Here is a 27,017-nt window from a genome sequence, read left to right on the forward strand (position 1 = left end):
CATTTGCACTGCTCTGCCCTGAGAATGGTCATGAGAGACTTACCCTTGGCCTTTCCCCAATCGAGTCCCATTCAACGTTGTGACTCAAAGTGTTCTTCTTTAATTTTTTTTTTGGGGGGGGTCATGACACAATGCTTAATCAGAGCCTGGTGGAGGCTTTATTTCCTCTCATGTCAAATCCTGACTCCTAATCAAGTTCTGCGAGGCTCTTCACTGGAGATAGTCTCCTCCCTAAAGACTGGGAACTCTTGAAGGTAGAGGCAAGAAGATCAAGGTGTGACTTACTAGTCATTTTCAAACGCTTAGGTACTTCTCATGTGAATGATGTGTTTTTACCCAGGAGACATAATGAGAAGAAAGTTTAAATAGCTATTTTGGTCGAAATGAAAGAAAGGGAGTCTTGACTCTCAGATCTAGCTTTTGTCCGACCCTCTTCACAAGGGTTTCCTTAAACCTCTGGCTCCCCCCACTCAAACTTTCCTTCATTTGACCTCGCAGCCCTTTTCTACACCATATATTTTAAATTAGTCTGCCCCTTGGCTTTCTGACAGCTCTTGTATTGTTGCTTTGCACATCATTTACCTTGTTCGATATGTACATCACACCTCTTCCAGGCAAGTTAAGATTTTTGTTTTAAGAAACCTTTCCAAAGCATTTGAACGGCTATTGACTCCCCCAATTTCATAGTTCCTTCCACCGAATGCGATAACTGTGTACTTGCCCAGTTGTCCTTACGCCTGTGACTGTTTATCCTCACTCCTCTAAGTGTACATGATCCTAAAATGTCCCCTTATTTGCTTTTTTAAGCTTATTTATTTATATGGAGAGAGAAAGATCAAGAGACAGGGGAGGGACAGAGAGACAGGGAGAGAGAGAATCCCAAGCAGGCTCCACGCTCAGCATGGAGTCTGACGTGAGGCTTGATCCCATGACCTCGAGATCATGAACTGAGCGGTAATCAAGAGTCAGATGCTTAACTGACTGAGCCACTGAGGCACCCCTAAAGTGTCCCCTTATTAGTCAACGTTATTTTCTGATCTTATACAAGGAAAGTTTACATTTTAAGGTTATAGAATCTTTGGGAATCTATGGGCTATTAAAGACCACCCTCCGGAGAATTGCCCATACAAACAAATTTGGGTTTCTCTGAAGTCAGAAAAAAAAGATTCTTTAAGATGAAATGAATTCCAAGAAATGAATGCCTGCTTTGACCCACTTTCTGATCCTCTCATTCGAACTTCAGGCTGCTGATTCCCACATGTCAAGATCTCCCTCTTATGCTTCAAACCCTCAAATTGATTGACCTACTAAAATATTGTGTCTGACCCCTGTTTCTAATTAGTAAAAGATTTACCTTATATTAATTTAAGATTATTTACTGTAGCTTCCATATCCACAGAGAATTGATCCAATCCTTTTTTCACACGATAGCCCTTTCCATACATGAAGACAGCTATGACAAACCCAGCTGCTTCAGTCTCCTTCCTTAAAATGAGTGTCTCCAGAATGCTCATTTTGTCTGAAGGAGTAATAACTTGTCAGTGTCCCTCTTAAAACTGGGACTTACCGTGGGTAACAGTATTGTAAGTAGGTTTTGACACTGCAAAGTATCTATCATCTCTCATGTTACATAATGTCTTAAAATCACTCTGGTTTTTCTCATTTCTTATTCATATTAAGATGTCAACTAGAACTCCAAAGTCTTTTCACAATTATTGCTGTTACAACATATTTCTTGGGGCGCCTGGGTATCTCAGTTGGTTGAGCATCTGGCTCTTGATTTTGGCTCAGGCCATGATCCCACGGTTGGGCGGTCAAGCCCCATGTTCAGCTCCGTGCTCAGCATGGAGCCTGCTTGGGGATCTCTCTTTCTCTCCCTCTGCCCCTCTTCCCCACTGTACTAAGTAAATAAATACACAAACAAACAAACAAACCCTACCTTTCTCACATTTTTGTAATTCCACGGCACGATTTTTTAACAATTATCAGAATTCATCCTGGTTTCAACCTAGTATTCCAAATCCAAAGTCATTTTTGAGTTTTTATTCAGTCATCTGAGCTGCTGCCAAAGGGCTGTTATGTGCCATTAGAAACACCTTCCATTTGGATACTGGTTCATTGATTTCACGGTACTAGCAATGAGCTCCTTGAGCTAAACTACAGTTAAAACCAATTTGTCAACAAACGTATATTGAAAGACTTTTTCAAATAGCTGGAGGGAAAACATATATTGGAAGAAAATAGTCATTTGGCTTATCAGTCAAGAGATTCTCTTCAGAAAAAGAGATGCCCCAACCTGTTCTTGGTGTTATTATCACTGCTTCACATATACTGGAAATGTTGATCAACTACTCCTAGAATTTAGCAAGGGATTTATTACAAGCTCATCAAATAATAGGTCTCAAAAATTACTTTGCTTCCATTTTTGACAATTCTAAAATTATTTGTCCAGCTGTCAGTCTTCTGGTACCAATCTTCTTGTTCCCCACACGTTCTCAGAAGTGTGGTCAGTGATTTTAAAATCCCACCTGCAAACATTAGGGGAGGCTGACTGGATTGTGCCCAGGGCATCCCCATGCATTTCTTTGTACCTTTCTGTAAATCTATAATTATTTCACAATAAAAATATGTTTAAAGGTGTCCCATTTGCAAAGCTCAGTATCCTAGGGTATAATGTGTCTGAACCTAAAGTTTTAGATAGAGTTTCAAAGTTAGACACCTTGTCAAGTAGCTTACCTATTTTGGGCTTCAGTTTCTTCTTGCTCACGTTTGTTTTATTCTTTCTAGTTTGAAGACAGTTTTCTTTATTAGAGAAGAGTGAACCCCTTGGGAGTAGAGCAGTTCAGTGTTCCACCTGCCACCCATTCTCTCTCTCTTTTTTTTTTAATGTTTTATTTATTTCTGAGAGAGAGAGAGAGAGACAGTGTGAGCAGGGGAGGGTTAGAGAGAGAGGGAGACACAGAATCTGAAACAGGCTCCAGGCTCTGAGCTAGCTGTCAGCACAGAGCCCGATGCGGGGCTCAAACCCACAAACTGTGAGATCATGACCCGAGTGGAAGTCGGATGCTTAACCGACTGATCCACCCAGGCGCCCCAATTCTCAATGCACCTTATCTACTCTTCCCTTCTTTAGCATGTGTTCATCACTAATTTGGGTCATCACACTTTCCAGTAACTCTCTCTTCCTCTGGCTTGTCCTTTTTGATTTTCTTCCTACCCAGTTTCATGTCATTCCTTCGCCTTTGTTCTTAACCATGTGCTCTCCCCTCTGCCTTTGATCTGCATACTTGCAAAATCTAACTTCATTGGAGACCTCCTGGGTGCAAGGTGTACATGCTTTTCAGGTGCTGTAAGCTGCTACACCAACATTATTATCATGGAGAACACTGCTTCTCTTTTATTACCGTTTCAGTTACTCTTCTGTATGGGTTTCCTTTTTGTCTTCTGAATTTAAATTATTTATATACTAGAAAATTGCTCTGGCTTACCTGGGGAAAGAGGAGATTTTAAAATGTTGTCAGCAGGCCAGGAAGATTTAAGACCTTGTGGAAATGGTATTATTCCTATAAAACTCCAAACTGCTTTATCTAGACCCTCTTAGAGTCCACTCCCCTGCATTAAACTTTTTCATGGGAAGACACTTCCGGTTCCATTGTTCTCTCTCATTAGGGGACTGTGAAGCCCAGCTGGGATTCTTTCAAATGACTTGCACTTGAAGTTGGGTGTAACCTGTGAGAAACGATCTATCACCCCATCCCTTAGCTCCACATGCAATGTTTTGGAGACTCCTTTCTCAGCCAGACTTCTGCTAGGATGCCTACTTTCTAGTAACTTCTCCCAAACATTCAACTGTAACCATTTAGTCCATCCGCATCACAGATGGGATGCCGAATTGCTTACGGTGTACGCTAAGGAGAGGGTTAATGGCGAGTTTCCAATAGGCCTTTATCTGAACCCCTTAAAAGCTGGATACTAGAAAAGTACAGATTCACACGTAGCAAGAAAATACGTCCAGTCAAATATAATCCCATCTGTACCTGCCAAAATCTTCACTCTGCTTTACCAACATCCTTGTAATAACATTGGTAAAAGGTTCTGACACTTAGATAAACGCTTCATTCAGTTCCCTGACTCCTTTCAGGAAGAAACAGGAAAATTCCAAATACAGTCCACTCAGTTATCAAGGTCTTCTTATCCAGTATGTGAAGGATCCAAGCCTTTTGTTTCTCTTCCCACTCCCTCTGACTACCTACATTTGGGATGTATTAGTTCCACTCTGTACCACCACTTCAGGGCACTTTGAGAGAAAAGACTCTTAGGTTGCCAGAAATGTTTTTATTTTACTTTTTATTAGCATGCCTAATAAAGAGCTGGGTGAGTGAAGCCTTTGGAACCAAGGCACAAACCAGAGCTTGACGGTTCCAAGTCAATCTGACTCTGAAACACTTAGTTCCAAGATATCTTGACTTAGCAACAACAATAGCTACCCCCAAATGGGCCTCCTTCCCATAGAGATTGCTAGAGATTTCTGTTTTCTTTCTCTGCTGATCCATTTTCTTGCTATTTTCTCTGTCAGAAAAGATAAACGACGCATAGCGAAACAACATGTGTTATCATAAATAAACTGTAAAATCTTTGAAAATGTTGAGAAACCTCCATCAGGATGTCCATCAGATTTCCATCAATCTCTTATCCTCTTAAGGCATAAGGGGGAGGGGGAGGGAAAAATGAAAAAAAAAAAAAGAGAAGTTTATTAAATCGGACCCCCACATCCCACAGTTTTGTAGGATTATGTGACTGCTTTCTAGCTTTTATGCAGTGAAGGAGATTTGACCTGCATATGGTTTAAATAGGCTTCGGAGGTTTATAGGAGCCAGAGACCCTAACTGTGTCTACCTCTGTTTCTTTACAGAAAATGTGTTTAGGTTTCCAAAGAAAGGCTTCACAGGCAAATTTTGGAATGCAATTTGTATATAATATAGAGCCTACCTAGGGCCCTGGAACCTTGTTTTGCTGCTGCAGCCTCTGCTAGCAGAGAATCTCAGGCTCAAACAGTCCCAGTAGAACTGACTCTGAAATGCTTTAAAGAGAAGTTAGAAATTGATTCGGGCAGTTAGTTTGAGCACGCAGGCTAGGACATTGCTGAAGTCGTATTACTTCCGATGGCACCTGGGACTTAGTTACTTTAAGTGCATAAATCAGCCTTCTGAGAAATATTCTGTTTCCTGAGCTTAGTTTAAGCTGAATTACCAAGTGACCCTATAGAATTATTTTATTCCCCTTTCGCCTGAATTCCTGTGGAAAGGATTAGAATCCACATTGTCTGTTTTCATTGGCATGTCGCCTCTCACCCCACCCCATTTTAATAACTTCATCTCCTCGAATCTACAATCTGTACATGGCATTTTATCGAAATTTGCCGAGTGTAAATGCCCAAAGTTAACCAGACCCCAACTATTCCTACAGCAACCGGTGCATGTACACAAGACGTGATGGGGGCCCTTTGGGTCCCAATCATTTCCCAGGGACATAAAAACAAGAGTCTTTGCTTTGCCAGATCTCCCAGAGCTTTATGACATCACCAGGAGTTTTGTGACACCATCGCTTTAAAATACAGGCTTTGGCCCTAGACTAGGGGCACAGGAACATGTTTATTGATGGAGGCACTGGAGGAAGGACTGGAGATTGGAAAGGAAAGACCCCAGAGTTGCGTGGAGAAATATTCCTGAGAGAAAACCAGATCCAGGAATTTTCTAAGGGGACCAGAAGCAGGCAAGTCTAGGAGGGCTGAATAGGCAACAGTGAGTTGGAATCATTTTTTTTTTTCCAGGTAAAAAAAACCATTTGTGTATGTGTTTAGTTTTGAGAGAGAGAGAACAGGAGCTGGGGAGGGGCAGGCACAGAATCTGAAGCACACTCCAGGCTCTGAGCTGTTGGCACAGAGCTCAACTTGGGGCTGGAGCCCATGAACCACAAGATCATGACCTTAGCTGAAGTTGGATGCTCAACCAACTGAGCCACCCAGGCACCTTGGATTTTTCAATTTTCAGTTACTAGGTGGACACGAGAGTTTCTCAGCCTCACTATCTCAGACTCCAAAGGTAACAATAAAGAAGAGATGGTAGCAGTAAAATGTCATCATGCAAAACCGAATTGAATTTGATCCTTCCTCAGTGCACCCACCCTTTCCCAATACCATTTCTTCTAGATTCCATGACCCTGGAGTTAGGAGTCTTAATGCTCTCATTCTGGAATTTCTGGCCATGAGGGACACCCTGTGGACTTCATCAACACAAGTGAGGTTTCTTCACTTTATACTATATGATGATAGAAGTCTCTAAAGGAGTATTTATTGGAAAAGACATCTTGTGAGTTTACAAATGACTAGGCGCATAAAGCCAAGTGTAAAAAAATACAAAACTCTATAAAGTGTTGGTGTCTAATTATAGTTCCTCGAGACATAGATAAAAGTCAGGATGGCTGCTAACCATCAAAGGGTACCTGGGCTGTGGACCCATTTCTACAACCCAGATCAAACTAAAGTGAATGTTAGGCCAGATTTTCCACTTTTTTTTTTTTTTTTAACCAGAAGGCAGATTACAGTTAGTGCTGCATCCACATTTCATAGGAATATCTGTTTCTCTCATCACATTTTGACATGGTTCTGTATGATTCTCCTAAGCCCCTTTGAGGCTACTGCCCTAGAGCCAGAACCCTGGAAGCTGGGCATTCTAGACTTTATGTGTAATAAGTAAGGAATCTCCAAATTCCCTGGACAAGGCTCAAATTTCTACTATCTCTGAGTCCACAACTGAAAAACAGGTAACGCAACGATATATATGAAAAAGGATCAAAACCTCAATGACCTCAGCCTCCCCACACAACCAATACTCGTTCCCACTTACTCATTAGACCTCCCCTTGACAGAACCCAACAATTCAGTTCTTGAGCCCCAGAGGAATCCCTATTTCCTGCATTCAGATGGCAGATATGGAGGCTTCCATCTCTCCTTGTTGGTGCCCTGATCACCCTCTTATGGATTCACCACTGAGAGAGTCACACTTCGTGGTGGCATGTCGGCAAATGGGAGAAGAAGATACAAATCCTTTTGAACCAGCGCTGTGAAGTTTACAGTCCCATTGCCTTTTCTCCTCCCTGAAATGCAAATAAACCAGAAAGAGAAAGCCGGATAAATGAAGTAAATGATGATGTTTCTCATCTTGGTAGACTGACTCCCGGGAATAATGAAGTTTTCACTGGAGAATTTTATTACGTACAATTTCCATTTGGGAGAATCCTGCTCCTTGGAACAACTAGTTTGGGGTTTGTCTGGAGTTTTTTTCCCCCTCTTTTGGAGGGGGTGCAGTGCTGGTCTAACAGGAGCGTTGTAAAACCCTGGAAAATACATAAAGCCGAAGAATTCTAGCAATTAGAGATGGCGTAGGCCCATTATATCATCCTGCAGACCCGGGGGAATCCGTGGAAGATTCTTTCCTAGAACAGATTTTCTAGTTCCTTATCCTGTTGATTTTCAAACGGCTCGAGGGATGGAGTTTCCACCACTTCCTTTAGTACATATTTCCCCAATCTCATAATTCTCTGTGTCATAGTTTTTCAGGGCGTTTAATCCAACTGTTCCTTTTCTAAACATGACAACTGATCTCCTTTGCTCAAAATCGTGTCCACTTGTTAGAATGGACAATACTCTTCTGAAACTGTAAACACTTTCCACTTTTTATCAGAATTCTTCCCTGATATTCTCTCTTTCTCTCCTCTCTCTCTGCCATCACAGCTACAGGTGGGGCAGAGAGCATATAAAAGAGACCTTGGCAATTGGCGCATGGAATTTTAGACTATTTGAGCCATAATGTCTCAACACCAGAGCTCCTTTCAGTGTTTCAGGGCTTACACTGCCAGACTAATATCTCCTTTCAGGGCCACACACAGAGCATGCACCTCACATTGACACTCCTAGAATTTTGCAGTGCACAACCTCAACAAACCTACACAGTCCTATAAAAAAATATCCTTCCCTCATATTCAGTAAGGTCTCATTCAAATTCAGCTTGCACATGAATGTATGTTGATGTATATACGTGCCTATGCATGTTGGGATTATAACTGTAAAATTCTTTGGTGTATTTTCCTCACAAGGGTCCTAACAGAGTACAGGGCTGAGAATCATGAGAAAATCAGAAACCCATGTTGTCTCCAGCTGCTTTATTTAACAGATAAAGCTAGGAAACTTAAAAGTTCTGTGATCAGATGTAACTTACCCAGACAACAAGATCAGAAAAGGAACCCAATACCCTCTTGAGTCTACTGTCCTACTTAGATCTTGTTCTGATAACTTCCCTACTATGCCTTTGAGAGTGTCTTTACCTTCCTCTAGACCCCAGTTTCCTGAGTCAGAAATGACAAAGTGAGCCAGAGAAAAGGTGGCAAACTACGGTCCACAGAATGACTTTCTTAGCAGTGTTTATTTTTATTTTTTTATTAAAGTGTTTTAAGGTTTATTTATTTTTGAGAGAGCACGCACACCGATCAGAGGAGGGGCAGAGAGAGAAGGAGACAGAATCCGAAGCAGTTTCCAGGCTCCGAGCTGTCAGCACAGGGCTCGACTCGGGGCTTGAACTCATGAACCACAAGATCATGACCCGAGCTTAAGTCAGAAGCTTAACTGACTGAGCCACCCAGGCGCCCCCCAGCGTTTACTTTTTCAAATGAAGTCAATAGACTTTTTTTTTTTTCTGTAACAGTCTGAGTTTTTTAATTCTAATGAATACCACTTAGTCGCCTCCTCACCTCCAGACCTATCCCCCACCCCACTACCTCCTAGCTCCTACTTTCCACTCTGAAGATCAGTCTCTCCCCAGGGTACTGACTCCATCAACTCCTCTTGGAGCTGGTGTCTCATTACTTATTTGCCAAAAAGTTCCCCGAGTCACTGGTTCCTGTCATTTGATAGACAAGAAGACCTTGTCACAATTTCTCACGGCACCAATGAGCTGGAAAATACAGGAGCTGCCTGCTTTCAATGGGCTATGCACCTTCCAACCTCGGCTCACTTCTCTAATCGGGCTACCTGTCTCCCCACGCGGGGATTTTAGTCTGTGACTTCTGCATGAATGGTGATGCACGACATTGTTTTATATACTATGCAGATGCATCACACACAAATGTGGCTCTGGGTGGACACACTGTGATTCCATTGTCTATTAATTAGGCCAACTAGCAAGTTTTTACTATGTGACCAGGCTGTGCTTTAAACTGACCAAACAGACTAGTGGTTTTGGCATCATGTGAAGGCTGTCTCGGTAAGGCTCTGCTGAACTTCGTACAGAACTGTGCCAAATTATATGCAAATTTGTATTCTTCATGGGAGCTGAGAGCTTTGGCACTTAATTTTGATTTTTTTCAGAGCTAAGTATGTAGCATTGGCCAAGTTCTGCATGTTTAATCCTTTTAATCATTCAACATAAATCATGCTCTCAGTCCCTTAATCATTCTTGTTATTCTTCTTTGAAACTCCTCCAGTTTCCTTACATCCTTCATTGCATAAAGAAGAGTTTTTTAACAGGCCTGTTTCACTTCCAAGAATCCATTCTGTGATGGAAACAGTGGGGGTTAGAAGATCCAATGCCATGAGAGACTCCAAGGGAAATGCAAGGCGTGGTCCTCGAACAATCGCAGACATTCACGGGAACTAAAAGGATATCTGACCGACTTGTCTGCCACATCAGACCCCGAAAACTAATTTTGTATCCTTTTTTTCTCTTAAGTAATACAGAGAAGGATTTATATGGGGCGCTTTGGTAACAGAGCCTACATTCTTGTATCATGTATTTATTTATTCAGCATCTACTACGTGAATGAGAGAGGTCTTACTCTTCCCATGTTGAGTCTAGGGAGATAAACATCTGGTAAGATCACATCTCTTAGCTTCAGAGATTTGACGATCACCTATCAACCCTTCCCCCTTTAATTTGGTCAGAGAGGTGCTAGAGAAGAGTGTCTCAGAGAAACTCTAAGGAAACACACACCCTAGAGGAAGTGGAAAAAAGCAAAGTTGACAGAGTGTCTTCATATTTATCTACCTTTTCTTGTATCTACTTTTTCTTTTCTCTCCAGGTGTCTCCCTGTCTCCAACTAGAATATAAACTCCAGGGGAACCATGGTTTGCTCATCAGTCTACCTCAAAACCCAGAAAGGTGCCTGCCACGGAGTTAAGTGTTTGCAAACTGCTTGAGGAATGAATAAATAATCACCTTCAGCTTACCACTTCATGCTTTGAAAAGGATAATTGATACTTATTAATTTTATATAAAGTTTTATGCAAAGTATAACGTCAAGGCAATTCCTTCCTCACATTCTAACATACTTTTCAAATCCTATTAGTGCCTGATAGATCCTCTTAGAGAGGAATTTAGAGCCACCATTGTTCAAGGCCACTTAGTCCAATTGATACATGAATCCCCCTTATTGGCCATCCTACCAGCTATCATTCAGCCTTTGCTTGAATACCTCTAGGAACAGGGAGCTCATTTTCCCCCAGGGCAACCATCCTGTGCAGTCATGATGATTAGAATACTCGTGCTTAAATTTAGCTAAGATCTTTTTTTCCATAGCCTTCACCCATTCTTTTCGTTGTCAGAAGCTAATGCATCTTTCTTTCCTCTGGGCAACCCTTCAGGTATTTTGAGACATGAACACATCCCTCTTAAAATTTCTCTTCTGTATCTTAAATGTCCCTTGTTCCTTTCCACACCTAGAAAAAGTATAGCAGAACTTCTAGCTTGGGAGCATTGCATATATTCACCTTGAGGATTGAAACACGAACGACAGGAATGGACCAGTCGGGTGTCTGTTTATGGGGAGGACGAAAGAGCTTCATAAGGAAATCAGCAAGTAACAGGTTAACTGACTAGAAATCATCATTCAAGAGGCATAGATCAGCATGAGAAGGGAGGAATGTTCAGGGACAGGAGCTAAGCCCGTTCAGTTCGTGGATCCCGTTTTCTACCCTCAGGAACTTGTGCCAAACTTGCGGAGAAGGAACACTGAGGATCAAAGGCCAAGAGCACAGAAATCTCTGGTCAACACTGAAAATACAAGGCAACGCTTCTGATGCTGGACACCACATAAGATGGAGAAGCGGGGGAGACTATCGCATCACACTGGAAGGAAGGGACAGTATTGGCTTCCAGGGGCGGGGCGCAGAAGCCAAGCCAGGGACATGGTAGAGAGAGCAGCGGCAGGTTGCAGGGTTTCTTTAAGGAGCAGCTAGAGTGAAAGGGAGAAATTGTGCACCGGGAGCGAGGGTTGGCCAAAGGGGAGAGGGTCAGCATGAGGCATGCCTGAGATTCTGGGTAGCATTTGGGGAGGACTTCAGTTCCTATGAATCTGCCAAGAGAGAGGCCCTTCTGCTACGGTTGTTCCCCAGCATCAGGAAACGTGATTATAAGTCATAATGATCACACCAGCTTCTCTCTTCCGGGTCTGTGGGCCCCACACTGCATCAACACTGGGGCAACCCATTCCATCCTCAAAACGATCCTTTTAGGCAGCTACAGTTCTTATTCTCATTTTACACTTGAGAAAATTAAAGTTTAGTGGATCTATCATCTCCAAAATCACACTGCTAATAAATGGCAGGGCTGTGAAGTAGAGCTCCTTCTTTCTAACTTTAAGCTTGGCTTCTCAAATGACATAAAATTATGCATTTTCGTCTAATTTCCTTGTATCGCAGCCCAAACTTCTGTAGGAAAGTATTTACATTTGAGTTGAATATGTTTGGGGCCTTAACCAATGCTTTTTGTTAAAAAAAAAAAAATTGCCGCACCTAAGTATATATAGCACATCATACCAAAAAAAGGGAAAAAAAACCTTTTGCAGAAAAGTGAAGTTACTTGATTCCTGCAAGAGCTGTTCTTTTTTTTTCAAAGATCTTTGTTTATTTATTTGTTTATTAATTAATTAATTTATTTATTGTGGCGGTGGGGAACACAAGTGGGGAAGGGACAGAGAGAGAGAGAGAGATTGAATCCCAAGTAGGCTCCTGCCTGTCAGGCAGACCCCAATGCAGGGCTTGAACCCACAAACTCTGAGATCATGACCTCAGCTGAAACCAAGAACTGACGGAGCCACCCAGGCACCCCTTGCAGGGACTGCTCTTATCAATGGTGACAACAGGATCGTCCATGCCATGTCACTGAGCGAGGGCAAATGACCATCGGTCCTCACATCAGTGCAGCCATTTTAGCTGCCAAACGAGCACTTCCCCGGTGGCTATCGCTCTGTGGCAGCCTCCTCCGTTCAGCATCAAGCCGATACTGATGAAGAAGGTGAGAAACACTGTCCCACATCCCATGTGTCCATCGCCATCTTCTGTGTCCCTGGATGTTCCCTTCACCAGAGAACTTTTCTTTCTGGCCTAGTGAAAACGAAATCCTCCCATGAGTAATTCTGGGCCATCCTGCTTTTAAAACCCTTTTATGGGACCATAAAATACCTCACCTCACCACCTTTAAGAAGCTGGCGTCAGGAATGAGAGCAAACTGTTATTGCACTGCGCTGAAAACAAGGTAAGCAAATTGTTATTTCTTCTGGCTAGAGCAGATCTGACTTCCTTGTTGGACTACAGCATTTAGTGAAAGGAAACAGTCTTTTAACTGCACTCTCCTTGGAACAGTCCACAGACTCATGACCGAGGCCAGGAGGAGACTCCAGTCTACAGAGGCAAGTGCTGTAGACAGGCTGATACTTTATGTGCCTAAGAACGCAGTCATTTACAACCCGGAGGTACTTTGTTGCTAATGATCTTTGAAGTTAACAAGGTTTGCAAAAGCTTCTGGGCATTATGACGACTATTTATATTAATGGCATTAGTGATCTCCTTTATTCTTCCAAGAATTCACACTACTAATTGGCATCAGTATAAACAGAGGTATAAATGCTATCATGAAACGCAAGCAGGGCCAACTCTGGCAGCTTTGTGGGTTTAATATGGAAATGTTTGCTATCTAATGAGGATACAAAATGTTAATCTGCAGAACAAATTGTATTTATAGAGAAACTAATTATCATATGCAAATGTGACACACATAGGCTAGCAAAATTCCGGTTGCCGCTGGGGCAGCCCTCTGTGACCTTTCTGAAACGCAGCATTTTGAGGCGGCAGCTAATGGTTTCATGCACTGAGGCTGATTACTTTCATTTTCATACAGAAATTAGCTAAATGGGAAGGCCTCTGGCTCCGAATAAACACAACAGAGGCATCGCCTCCATGGCTCTAACCTGCGCTCTATCGATTTCTTATCCTTCGCTTTAAAACCCAAAGTTCTTCTACAGCTTTTGCTGTATCTGAAAAGCCAGAATAACGAATGTTTTGACCCCCTTAATAAAAGGCTCGAGTTGTTCTTATCATACATACCATCCTGTTGGATGAAGGCCATATTTATGTTGTTTCATAATTAGTTTGTTGTTGTTTCTCTTCTTCATTAAGTAAGAAACTCCCCTAGGTATAGATTGTTAAATCTACTGAGTCTGGTGTTTAACTCCTTTTCCTGGTGCTTTTTCCTTTTCTCTTTCAAATACATGTGTTCTCTAGTTTGAAGTGTCACGGGAGTATAAAACACTCTAAGTTAAATGGCTTTAGAGATCACCAAGTGAGTCCAAATATTTCATTTCCAGAGGAGGAAAGTACGGCTCAGAGAGGTCAAGTGACAGACCCAAGATCACACAGTGAATTGGTAGAGGGCACTGGAAGTCAGGGGCTCTTTCTATAGGCTTAAACAATTAAAATATAATAAAAATAAAAACGCCTCCGCTGTAGCACTGCTAAGGTTAGAGTTATATGAATGCTTGAAAGTGTTCTTAACTCTGCATGAACGCTGTTGGCCAGAGACCTTTGACCAGCTTATGGAGATGTAGTTCTGCTACTTCTCATCGAGACCGTGAGGATCTGGTTCGGCATTCTCCAAATGCCTGTTGGACTCCGAGGACAGAAAGTGAAGGAAATGTGGCCTCTACTCTCACAGGACCCACAGTTTGCTAAGGGAGACCAACATGCAGTCAATTTCAATGAAACAAGGTAAGCGCACTATCAAAGTACACACCTTGGGTGAAAGGGTAGAGAAAAACAGGCCCTCCATGCAAAGGAGGCTGCAGGTGTGGTAGTGTATTTGTTTCTATTGCTACGTAACAAATTATCTCCAATTTAGTGGCTAACAAATGTACATTTATTATTCTATTATTCCCGTGGGTCAGAAGGCCCTGCATGTCTCAGATGGGTCCTCAAGCCGAGGGTCTCACAAAGATTCAATCAAGGTGTTGGTCAAGCTTCAGTCTTCTCTGAAGCTCAGTGAGCTCTTCCAAGCTCACGTGGTTGCTGGCAGAATTCCTTTCCCTGGCTGTAGGACTGAAGTACTGCTGTCAGTGAGGGCTGGTCTCAGTTCCTGGAGGCCCCCCGGTTCCCTGCCCTGTGGCCCTCCCACAAGATGGCAACTTACTTTCTCAGAGGCAGCAGGGGAATCATTCTCTTCAGGAAGGCCCGGTCCCTCTTTTAAAGAGCTCTTGCTGATTAACTCAGGCCCACCTAGGATAATCTCCCTTTTGATTAATTCTAAATTATTTGATTGGGGACCTTAATTACATCTACCAAATCTCTTCATATTTGGACATGATGTGACCTGATCATAGGAGTGAAACCCCATCATAGTCAGAGGCCCCCCCCATACCCAAGGGAAAGGTGTTATACCAGTGGAACAAAAATCCCAGGGCCCACCCTAGAATGCTGCCTCCCTCAGGTGGAGAGCAGAGGGCTGGAATTCCAACAGGTTTCAGACACTGTGAACTGAATCATAAAAGACAAATAAGGTGGGGTGCCTGGTGGGCTCGGTTGAGGTTGAGTGGGCTGACCAGTTGAGCATCTAACTCTTGATTTTCATTTAGGCAATGAACCCATGAACCATGAGATCATGACCTGAGCCAAAGTTGGACACTTAACCGACTGAGCCACCCAGGTGCTTTAATGGAAGCAAACAGAGGTTACATCAATGATTCTGCATTCATGCAACGGAATACTCTGCAGCAATTGTGACTGTATTTTATCTTTTAGGGTATTAACACGAAAACTGTACTGTATATTGGGAATGGAAAACAGGTTACATAATATCCCATATTTGTTTAAAGCAAAAAAATCCTGCATCTATGGATACCAAAAAAGGGGAGGAAATCTTCCTCCTGGAAATGTATTCACCATCCTATTAAGTGTGATATATTTGAAATGTGGTAGAATTATAGGTGATTCGTGTTTTTAAAATTTTTAGTGTATTTTTATTCAATAAGCATCATATAACAAGAGAAAGTAATATGAGATTTAATTAAATGCTCTTTAAAAGCAGTTTTTTTGCAATCTATTCTGAGACTCATGTTTTGTCTGCTGTTTTGTATAAGCAGTCAGTCTCATATTGTGGCATCAAACACTGAACTCAAAGTCTGGTGATCTGCCTCTGCCCTTGTCTCAGTTACAAATTAACTCCAGAAAGTTAAAACTGGAAGGGATCCTAGAAAAATCAAATGATCTAACGCTTCAGTTTTACAGGTGAAATGCAAAGGCCACCAGGGTGCGAATGACTTGCCCAAGACTGACAGCCAGTGTGGGGTAACCCAGACCAGGAAGGGGGGGGCACCCTCCTCACAGTTTGGTGCAAGTTTGTTTTCACTACACTGTCTTTCTGGGTTTCTGTGTCTCTGGTTGTGAAATTGAAGCCTAGATCAGCAATTTCTCAAGGAAAAGTTCATGATGGTCACAAACATAGGATCTAAGGTCAAACAGCCAGTTCAATGCTGGCCCCTCTTATTTCTGAAAGACCTTCAACAAGAAAACCAACTTTTTTGAGTTTTGTTTTCTTAACTGCAGAATGGTGATTTACAATAATACTCATCTCTTGGGCTATGGTGAAGATTTAATTTATTTTATTTTATTTTAATGTTTTATTTATTTCTAGGAGAGAGAGAGAGAGAGACAGCGTGAGCAGGGGAGGGTCAGAGAGAGAAGGAGTCACAGACTGAAACAGGCTCCAGGCTCTGAGCTGGCAGTCAGCACAGAGCCCGACGCGGGGCTCGAACCACGAACCGCGAGATCATGACCTAAGCGAAAGTCGGACGCTTAACCGACTAAGCCACCCAGGCGCCCCTGGTGAAGATTTTAAAATATGGTAATATCTTTTAAATGGTTAGCACAATACTTGGCTTCTTAAAGGCTCAACAAACACAAGTTAATATCAATCTGTTATGCATCTAAGGGGCCCTGTACTGGCTCCACTGTGGTCCTGTCTTCTGGCAGGAGAGAAACTGGAATTGTGATCGACTGGACCATGGTCCCATTTCCCTATCCTTGGGGATGGTTAAAAGCTTCATGGAGACACCTGGCTGGCTCAGTCACTAGAATGTGCAACTCTTTATACTGGGGTTGTGAGTTCAAGTCACACATTGGGTGTAGAGATCACTTTAAAAAAAAAATCTTCAAATTAAAAAAAAAAAAAAAGCTTCATATATCTTTCCTGACAAAGGAGGAGTTACTTTCTGTCTACTGCCTGCTCTCTGGGGAAATCAGTTTTGTGCCACCCCCTAGTAGTAAACCACCCAGATTGATAAGGAATGTAATTGATGAGCTACTCCTCACGTAACAGTAACAAAACAATCATGAAGCTGGGGCACTCGGGAGAACACTGTGGATGCTGCAGCCACTGCTTGCAGGATCTGTGCGAGTAAATGCACGCACCAGGACCGAAACATGCCCAGACCTTTTACCCACAGGTCCTTCCTGGCTTGTTGAAAACCACAGAAGTAACTGGTAGTTAATTTGGCGTCACAGTGGGGACGGGGAAAAGGACACACAAAACAAAATCAACATGGGGCACCTGGGTGGCTCAGTCAATTAAGCATATGACCTCGGCTCAGGTCACGATCTCATGGGTTGTGAGTTCGAGCCCTGCATGGACCTCTGTGCTGACAGCTCAGAGCCTGGAGTCTGCTTCAGATTCTGTGTCTCCCTCTCTCTCCTCCCCCCTCAAAAAATAAATAAACATTTAAAAATATATATCAACATGACACTGAAAGCTCTGGAGTCCCAACTCTGCCGGGAACTTTCTCTGTCCTATGCACTTGAGGTGAATGCACTTGTAACTTCTCCAAGATGCAGGAAGTGGGCCAGATGGTGGGAAAGGTGCTTCTGAACCTGACACCCTATGAAGATTGTGTACTCAGGGAGCATACAGTCAAGTTAGAATGTGAAACCTCAGTTTCTATGGAAATGGTGCAGCAGGCTTATTGAGAAATTCCCCTCACACAACACCCCAGCCTTTCCTGGCCTGACATCCAAATGTGTGTTTCCACAACAGAGAAGCCAGTACAATTTATGAGGGACCTTGGATTCCCTAATCCCATTAGCAACCTGCCTGAGGATTTGGCCTGAATCACCCACTGCTCCCTTTCCAATATTCAAACGCATTTAGGTTACATTTGGTCGAATATCGAGGAGCTATTTTAAAATGGTGATAAAAAGAACTCATCGCATTTGGCCAGGCCAAGCTGCAAGTATTCCAACTGTTCATTTGCACCTCTTATTGGAGCTCAGAGCAGGCATGGGCTCGCATCACCCCTGTAATGCGATCCCTGGTGTGAGGAGAACGCAAACACTGTGGTCCCTGAATATGCAGGGCAGTTATTACCCAACGACTTCCAGAATATTCAGGCTATCAGAGCAATTCCATGTGTGACTTTAAAATTCTGTTTAAAATTCGTGTGCCACAAAATTCTGTTTCCCATTGTCATTTCGGGTTTATGATAATTTGACAGTCGCACGCTGCCTTGTCTAACAGGTGGTAGAGAGGAGAATCCATCTATAAAAGGCCCTCAGAGAATATCTACTAATGCACCACCACTGAAAGGCAACAAACTTTTTATAGATTCATAATGACTGATAACTTGTTTGACAGCAGACAGGAAGAGAAGATCAGGTTTTCAGATATCATGGAGCAGAACAGAAGGGAAAATTGAGGGGCTACCTGAGAAATTCTCCCCAAAATGCTGAAATCAAAGCTAAATGGTGCGAAAGCCCTAACTCATCCTCATCTCAATTGTGTGGTCCAAAATTATAAAAGTTTTAGAGAAAGAGGCTCCAACAAAAGCCATCCTACCCAGAGGAGGGGGAAGCAGAGAAATGGGGTCTCCAGGCTGGCTTAGCCATCTAAGTGGTCTAATTAAACAAAACAATTAGGGATTGGCTTCTGTCCTGCACACTATTCCCTGACAGATGAAATCCCAAAGAATGGCAAGGAGCCAAAATTGCTCAAGTGACTTCTTGTTTAACTCAGCCACTCGAGTGCTCATCAAGTGCTAAATTTAAATGTGTGTGTCAAGATTGTTGCAAAACACACACGCACACATGATGCACATCAGGGGTAAAGTATGAATATGCATAGAAAGGGCCACACGTATAGGTCAAGAGGGAAATAGCTTCAAGGATATTTAGAGATTTAGCTTTTAGCAGAAGTCATTTTTCTCCCTCCAGTAAGCCTGTGAGCTCTTAATAGCCACTTTCCTTGATTGCTTCTAGATCATCCTTTTCTGCCAAGTGCCCCAATATGAATGCACAGACACTAGGTCTTGAGGGAGAAGGGGGATTTGAGAGGATCCTCGTACCAGAATACTGAAAGCTTTCCCAGACTGAGCTAACCATGTCACTCTCCTAAATTATGTAATAAAATAGAGACTCAAGCTCAGATTTCAAGAATCATTCCTTTTAGCTCTGAATATTTTTACATTCCGAGTAGTGAGATGTTCGGAAAAAAGCCCTCCATCCTCAAAGTTCCTTCTATGTTTCTGAAAATATGATGATGGCCTTGCAATTACGATATTCTAGAAATAGGTGATTGTCTAGCAAGTGAATTATTACAATAATTTATTATCTTAAGAGCTAATGATACTAACTTGTTTTTTGGTTTTTTTATTCGTATTTTTTTTGTAGAAATTGACACATTGACAGTTTTTTTCTTAACAGATAAATATGTGGTTGAACTAGATCCCATAATTAGGTCCAGATTTTAAGAGTGAAGAAAGACTGGCATCATCTTTGTTCTCATACAAAAAACCAAAACTAACCAACCAACCAACCAAACACCCCAAAGCAAGCAGGCAAACAAGCAGAAAACAATAACGAGGCAAAGGATATACCCAAGATCAAAGACACAGGTGAGGGAACACAGATACCCAATACTTCCTCCCTTAGCATGTCCCCAGGGGACACAACTTACCTCATTATCTACCAGGTAAGAAACCTGGATCTATGGGTTTACTGGCATTTATACCAGTTAGGCCACCTGTGAGCTTCCCAACAGCACCAATCAGCACTCAGGGGTCCATCCTATACCAAAAGGAAAAAAAAAAAAAAAAGGCTTCCTTGATATGCCATTACTGCATACTTACTCTGCTTTATTATTATTATTATTATTATTTTTTACCAAAACATTGAGTCTAAATGTGCAGCAGTTTGGCCCACACCAACCACAGTGGTGAACTAATAATTCTGATCTTTGAAGAGTGCAAATTTCTTCCTTTGGGAAACTTGCCCATGTTAATTCTTCATAACCACTTGCATAATAGAAATAGTTCCAAGAAGGAAGTCAATATTAAGGTCTACACATGAAACACCACATTTATTGACTACTCGGCACTTGAACAGGTGTGGAGTTTCCTTCCAAAATACAGACCTTATCTTGAATAAAGTTTGAAAGAGGAGAATTATGAAAACCTAAACAAGAGTTCAACATTACAAACCAATGTCCCCACTTTTATTAAGCACATAGTATTTGCCAGGCACTGAGATAGGCAGTTTACATATATTATTTCTAGTTTTTCTAGCAATTGTTCACAGAAAGCTCTAAGGGACACTTCATAGATGAAATAAATTATGTTCTAAGCGATTGTGGATTCTTAAGTATCACACAGAAGATATCACGGGTGGGATTAGAATGAGGAATATTTAATCTAAAGCTGATATTTCTTGCCCCACACCACATTGCATCCCAGCAACTAAATAGAGTTCACAGTACTCTTTCCTACCTGTCCTTTTGGAATGAGGCAAATAAGAAACATGTGTTTAAAATTTTTATGAAAATATTCTGTTTGGCTATAGCTACATCAAATCATCATGTGTAGACTTTAAATCTACTGCTATTTTATTTGTCAATTATACCCCCAATACAATAGGAAAAGAAAGTTAAAAATAAAGCTTTATAAAAGTCAGCTAAATCTATTACATATTTATAACCCTCAAATATCAGTTTCAGACAGTGATCCTCACGTCTTGAAGACTCTGAGATATCCCAATGTTTAGTCATGAATCCTTTAATCTTGGCTGTCAAAGGCCAAGGGTCTTTTATTCCTTCTTACTCTCCATGGAAAGGAGAGACGAATTCATCATGAAACTTTAGAGAAGGCACTGGTGAGAATGTGTTGTCAATATTCTAGAGTTCTAGCTTGAAACTTACAACATGAAATTACTTTATGAGATTACTGAATGGATACTTAACTATAGGCAGAGGTGAGAACCATCCTAGGCTGCCTGGTGCTATAGGGATTCTCAGAACATGGACTTTGCAGAGTTAAAAATCAGTAAAGTCCCAGGCAAACCAGGACAAGTTGATCATGGTCACTGAAATCTGCATGCTTCTCATAGAATTTGGTACCTGGACAGAAACTTTGAGTTTAGCTATTCCAATATACAGCCTGTATAGATGACGGTCTATAAGGAGATTAATTCAAATAGTGCAGTTTAAACATGAACAAAAGTGACAGAACCCCACATTAAAATATAGTGGGTATTCCTATATTTATGAAATGCCATGCAAGTTATGTTCTCCAAGTGTTCTCTATTTTTCTGAATTCTACCTGCCCACTTGGGATTTGAGGATTAGACCATTTCTCCAAGGGGGATCCCACACTTACCTAACAAATAGGAAAATAAATGCTATGACAAAGTTCAGCAAAGAGAGGACCAGAAGTGATCTGCTCAGAGACTTGCTCAGAGACCGGCTCCTGCATAGCCTGGAAATCATCTGGAAAACCCTGTTTGCTTTGTAAAGGGATGTGGGTAGTAGCTGATGATATTGGTTGTGTTGGAAGTGGAGTTTGGATCCAGGACGAAGGACCAAAGAGAGTTGTTGTAGCTAAGGAATAGGTGACAAATGGCAAATCTGAGTGATTTTAAGGTTATATATAACTCAGAGCAGGGCTCCAACCAATGAGGAGAAGGCAGACCACATGTTTACCACAACAGACGATAACAACAACTGTCAGCAGGGTGGGCTGAGATGCCCAGCTGTGCCGTCAGCTCCCAGAGACTGTTATTGACAGAGACTCACCTAATCATTACTTCACAGAGAGTATGACACTATACTGAAGGACCGAGGGCCCGTCTCCACCCTCCCGAGGGCACAAGCCCTCATACACCAAGACTCATCCTGGAAGAAAAAAGATGTAGGTTCAACTCTAAAAACTTGAACTGAAAGGAAATCATTTGAAAAAGAAGACACTGAGAAGTTGTCCATTGACAAAGTTTAGTTCCTCAACTATCCAGTAGGAAGGAGAGCTTGTAATAATAAAGAAATAAGAAAAGAAATGTATGAGTGACTGAATGAAAATAAAATTTGTTTCACTTGATTTTTCTACAACTAAGTAGTGGTGGAAACATCTGCCCACTCACTACAAAGTACTTCACTAGTGAATTAGAAATCATAGAAAAGTAAATAGAAGTATAATATTTCTACTTCCAAATGATAAACATTATCAATATTTTGTTTAGCTGATGGATAGATTGATGATAAATAGATATTATATATATGCAGTTAAGTTCTCTATACTATTCTGTATCTTGACTTTCACATATGATGATTGTAGAACTAGGTCACATTTTTAAAAATAACTGTTAATAGTTTAATGATAGCCAATAATCTGGAGAGACCATGATTTATTTGGCCATTTTATCACTGGTGACCACTAGTTTATTTACCTCTACTATTATAAACAGTGCTGCAATGACTTGATATGTAGATCTTTTCCACATATTTGACCATACTTATCTTCAATTCTTCAAACTGAAACCATTTAAAGAAAATATATGAATTTATTTTAATCTCTTGTTAAGTTTAGCAATGTATTTCCTGGAAGTATATAACAATTTCACTGTCAGCAGCAGTGAGGGCGCAAGCACCTTTTCCAAAGCACCATTGCAATAGAAAGCATTCCCAAATATGAAAAAACTGGATTAAAAGAAAGATGGTGTCTAATTTTTGTTTCAGTTTATATTTTTGACTTGATATTGAAGTTGAATATTTTTGTTATGTTTATTAGCAACTTGAGATATGTGAAACCTCCTTCCTACATTTTTGGGGTGTTTCCTTTTTTATTTGAACAACCACATTATAATAGCATATTAAATGCCATACTTGTTACCTGTATTTTATACATTTTCTTTTTCCATTTTTGACATGTCCATTTTTGTCTTCATGTGGTCAAATCTTATCCATTGCCTTGTGCTTAGAAAATCCTTGTTTTTAAAAATAACATACATAAATGGTCTTGGCTTTTATAGATTCTTATTTTCTTTTCACATATAACATTTTAATCTATCTACAAATTTTTCTTAACATAATGGAGCTTTTAGTTTCTTCTACACAGTTAATTAATTCTCCCAGCAGCATTTATTTCTTTAATATCCAGTAGTCTGAAACGATTTCTTAATCAGACAATGAACTTGTATATATAGAAACAGTTTCTGTGCCTTTTATTCTACTCCATTGATCCATCTGATGATTTTTGTTCTAGAAATGGATCATATTAATTATTATAGTTTTATAATGTACATCCATGGCTTGTATTGTTCTTCATTTTCAAAACTTTCTTGGGCTTTGAACATCATCTTATTACTCTACGTTGTCAAATTTCAGGAGGAAAAAACAAACTTTGGGATTTCCAGGGAAAACTTAATCTGAAAAAAAAACATTAAATTATTTCAACCTACCAATGTAAGAACACGTTTTACCTCTCCATTTACTCAATTCTCCTTTTAATTCCATCAATAAAACTTTAAAGATTTTGTTGTTAGTTCTAGCATACATATTTTTCAAGTTGATTCTAGTTATTTAATATTTTTGGCTACTATTGTAAGAATAAGAATTTAAAAATAAATTATTAATGGATATATCTGGTATCTAGAAAATACTTTAAAAATATACTTGAATGAGTGGGTGACTGGCATTGGGGAGGGCACCTTTTGGGATGAGCGCTGTGTGCCATATATGACAGATGAACCACTCGGTTCTCTCCCTGAAACCAAAACTACACTGTATGTTCACGGACTAGAATTTAAATTTACTATAATTTGTTCAAGGACTCCTTCAGCTCCTTTCCCTCTTTCTTCCTCTTCTGATACAGATATTGTTCTGTTTGATTGCATCACTCAGCTCTCGAACTTTCCTTTCGTGTTCCTGGATCAGTTAATCTCTCTTTTTCTTGGCTTCCTCTTTTTCTATAATTGTGTCTTCTAATTCACCTATTCTCTTCTATGCCTCTTCAATCTGTGCATTGGATGCCTTCATTTTATTATGCACCTCATTTATAGCATTTTAAAATTCATCACAACTATTTTTAAGCTCCATAGTCTTTGTAGCAATAGTGTCTCGGATATCTTCCATGGCTTTTTCAAGCCCAACGATTAATTTTATGACTATTGTTCGTAGTGCTGCTTATATCTGTTTTGAGCAGTTCTTTAGCTGTCATTTCTTCCTAGAATTTCTTTAGAGGAGAGTTCTTCCGTTTCATCATTTTGGCTAGCTTTCTGTCTCTTGTTAGTTTTAAAAGCTTGTTATGTGCTCTGCACCTGCTAGTACTGCTATATTAAAGAAGGCTCTTGACAGTCCAGAGCCTGGCTGTTCAGGAAGTATTCTTTGAATCGTGTCTCTTGGTCTCTTGTGTTGAGACTTTGTTTATTTTATTTCCCTACTTGTAGGGGTATTTGGGACTCTCCATCATGTGTATTTTGGCTTGTTTCTTGAGGTAGCCCTATAAGGTTGTTTTCTCAGTGGACTCTGCCTCCTCTTCCTCCCAAACTCCTGCAATTCTGTAAGGGTTCCTATGGCTTCAGGCCTTCTCCATTTGAGAGATGGGGGCAAGTGAAAATGTACAGAGCTCCCTACTTCTCCACCATCTTGCCTCTCCCCGTTGAATTTAAATTTAAAAACTTGTACTTAACTCTTAGACTTTTAGAAATCTTCTCAATGCTAAGGATTTTAAGGAATTTTTTAAGATTCTACTTTGCATTTTAAAAATGTTTCTCCTATAATCACCATTTAGTTTTCTTGTCCTGTAATTGATGCAAGTCTACTAATTGAATTAGTGAATTAGTTAAATTAACTACTAATTGTAACAAGAACATTGAAGGTAAAGTGTATGTTACCCATCAAAAGTTTAACTTCATGTGACACGTATCTAATACAAAAGAAAAGACAACAATTTTCTACAGCAAGCAAGTAAACAGGAATTGCAGTTTCAAGGTTAATGGTTCTATGATAATTATTCATTGAATTTCAAGTAGATTCACACAGGAGAGCTTTTTATAAACAAACTAGCCATGCTTTAATATTCAGATGACAAGATACAGAATAAGTAAAAACCTGCTAGAAAGGACATTCACGTCTATATGGCTTAGATTCAGGGTAACCATGTCTAAATCTTTTTAGCTCTTCTTGTCTATATTATGAAATGCAATAGCAAGCTCAGCACTTTATAATCTGAAACACTGCGATCTGTAGGTCAAAAAGTATTAATCTCTGAAAGATTCACCTATCAAAAATTGTGTGGCCTCTGATTTTTCTTTAGTTTTAGACAAGGATGAATTAAAGAACTTGAAGTCTAGAGTTTTTCCACAAAATCATGTTTTTGACAAATGTTCATAATTAAATTCTGTTTCATATTTTATTTTATTCTGCTTCATAGAGGTTGACTAGAATTTCCCAAACAAGTGTAACTAATGTAAATAATTAATGAGCATCCTTAGGGGGAAAAAACAATGAAAATCTTTGCCTTATTACCTGTTTTAAATAGAAGGCATCCACATTCCATCATTATGATGTTGACTGATGGTTTTTAAATTATCTTTTTATTATATTGAGGAAATATTCACTGATTCCTGATTTACCTTGAAAAACAGGACTTAACTACCGTTTGGGCACCCCCTGACTTTATTGTTCTCCATCAAACTATTAAAGTGATTTTGAAAATGTGTTTTCTAAAAATAAAGCATCTTAGCACTTTGGTTATAAACTCTCCTTGGTTATGGTCAACAACATATTAATTTTTTTGTTACACAAAGAGGTATGGACTGACACCACTAGTGTTGAATGGACACTGAGAATCAGAAAAACAGCAGAACATCCGACTCTCTGATCCTGTTGAGAGAAAGGCCTGGGTGAGATATGACTAGACACGCTAAAAGAGGGTCTTCAACACTGGCTGATCTACCTATTTACAGGGAGTGAGTAGGGACATAAAATGCCCAATGGCCTATGCAACAAAGAGACTTAGAAGGTGAGGATGAGAGCTTTAGAGTCCAGCCTTGGGAACTAGCCAGAGGTCCGAAGATCTTTCATTGAAACAACTCACACTTGCCAGGTGGCTTCTTGCTAAACTACTGAAAAGTGAGGCAGAACATTCAGTCCAGGGCCAACCAATGCACCTCAGTCATACTTAAACTTGTCAGTACATTTTAGAATTTTTGCATATATGTTCACATATACATCTATGATATGTATGCAGATCTATATCTATATTTTTCTATTTACCTATCATCTATTTATCTATCTATACCAGCTCTGTCAAGTTAGTTTGTGTCTATAAAGTTTAGTGTTTCCATTTACAAAACAAAAGTAATCATCTCTAGCTTCGTTGGGTTGGAGGTAAAGGTGATACAGCAAGTGGCACAGTGTGTGGCATGAGATATGCTCAATAGACGTTAATCTTATTATTGGTTTTATTCTTATGTTCCCTTCATTTCCAATATTTTTATTTATAGACTTTGATTATATGTTATACAGTATATGATTATTTAGACTATGCATATTAGCCTTTTATGTCCATGTTATGTTTTGTGCTTTGGATTCCATTATTTTTAACTCTTGTTTATTTCTGTTTGATATTTTGTGTCTATCATCTTTGTTCATCCTTTAAGAAAATTTTTTTTAATGTTTATTTATTTTTCAGAGAGAGAGAGAGAGAGAGAGAGAGAGAGACAGAGTGTAGGCGGAGGAGGGGCAGAGAGAGGGAGACACAAAATCTAAAGCAGGCTCCAGGCTCTGAGCTGTCAGCACAGAGCCTGATGCAGGGCTCGAACTCATAAACTGTGAGATCATGACCTGAGTTGATCACCACCTGAGCCAATAATGATGATCCTTTTGATCATGACACTTAACTGACCAAGCCACCCAGGTGCCCCTTTGTTCATCCTTTTTATGTCTCTTTTTAGGTTGTTTTGTTTTGTTTTCATAAATCACTTTAAGGATCTTCACGTTTTAACCTGTTTATTAGTTGTTGTCATAAGCGATACATTTGGACTTACTTCTGTCTTCTTGCTTTTTATCCTCCTTGATATTTGGCTTGTTTTCTGCCTCGTACAGACTACATATTATTTGGCTTTATTTTTCCTAATGTCATGCTCTTAATTTTATTAGCAATTTTCTTTAAGTTAAAAACAAGTAACATAGATTTTCTGGGTCTACTTTTGTTGAACCACTTCTGCCCACCTGAATATCTTCTCAAAAGTATGGCTTTAGATCTGGAAGGATTTTGATAAGGACTATGGATTTTACTAAAGTTTTTTGGTGAGGTGAAAAAAAATATTACATTACAATGATAACAACCAACATTTCAGAAAATCCTACTTGGATGACTTTTTCTTT

At 40.3% G+C, this 27,017-nt stretch overlaps 1 long non-coding RNA gene across 2 annotated transcripts; it reads left to right on the forward strand.

Moving 5' to 3' along the window:
• Positions 1-6,004: 6,004 nt before the first annotated feature.
• LOC120249023 lies at positions 6,005-10,281 on the forward strand. Of its 2 annotated transcripts, none has more exons than XR_005532747.1 (3): positions 6,005-6,101; positions 6,209-6,296; positions 10,132-10,281. It is a non-coding gene; the product is annotated as an uncharacterized LOC120249023 (long non-coding RNA). The 2 variants fall into 2 exon arrangements; XR_005532748.1 differs by lacking the exon at positions 10,132-10,281 and adding an exon at positions 6,982-7,149.
• Positions 10,282-27,017: the final 16,736 nt, after the last annotated feature.

The sequence above is a fragment of the Hyaena hyaena genome, unplaced genomic scaffold, assembly GCF_003009895.1.
Source record: "Hyaena hyaena isolate Hyena2069 unplaced genomic scaffold, ASM300989v1 scaffold_620, whole genome shotgun sequence".
NCBI lineage: Eukaryota > Metazoa > Chordata > Mammalia > Carnivora > Hyaenidae > Hyaena > Hyaena hyaena.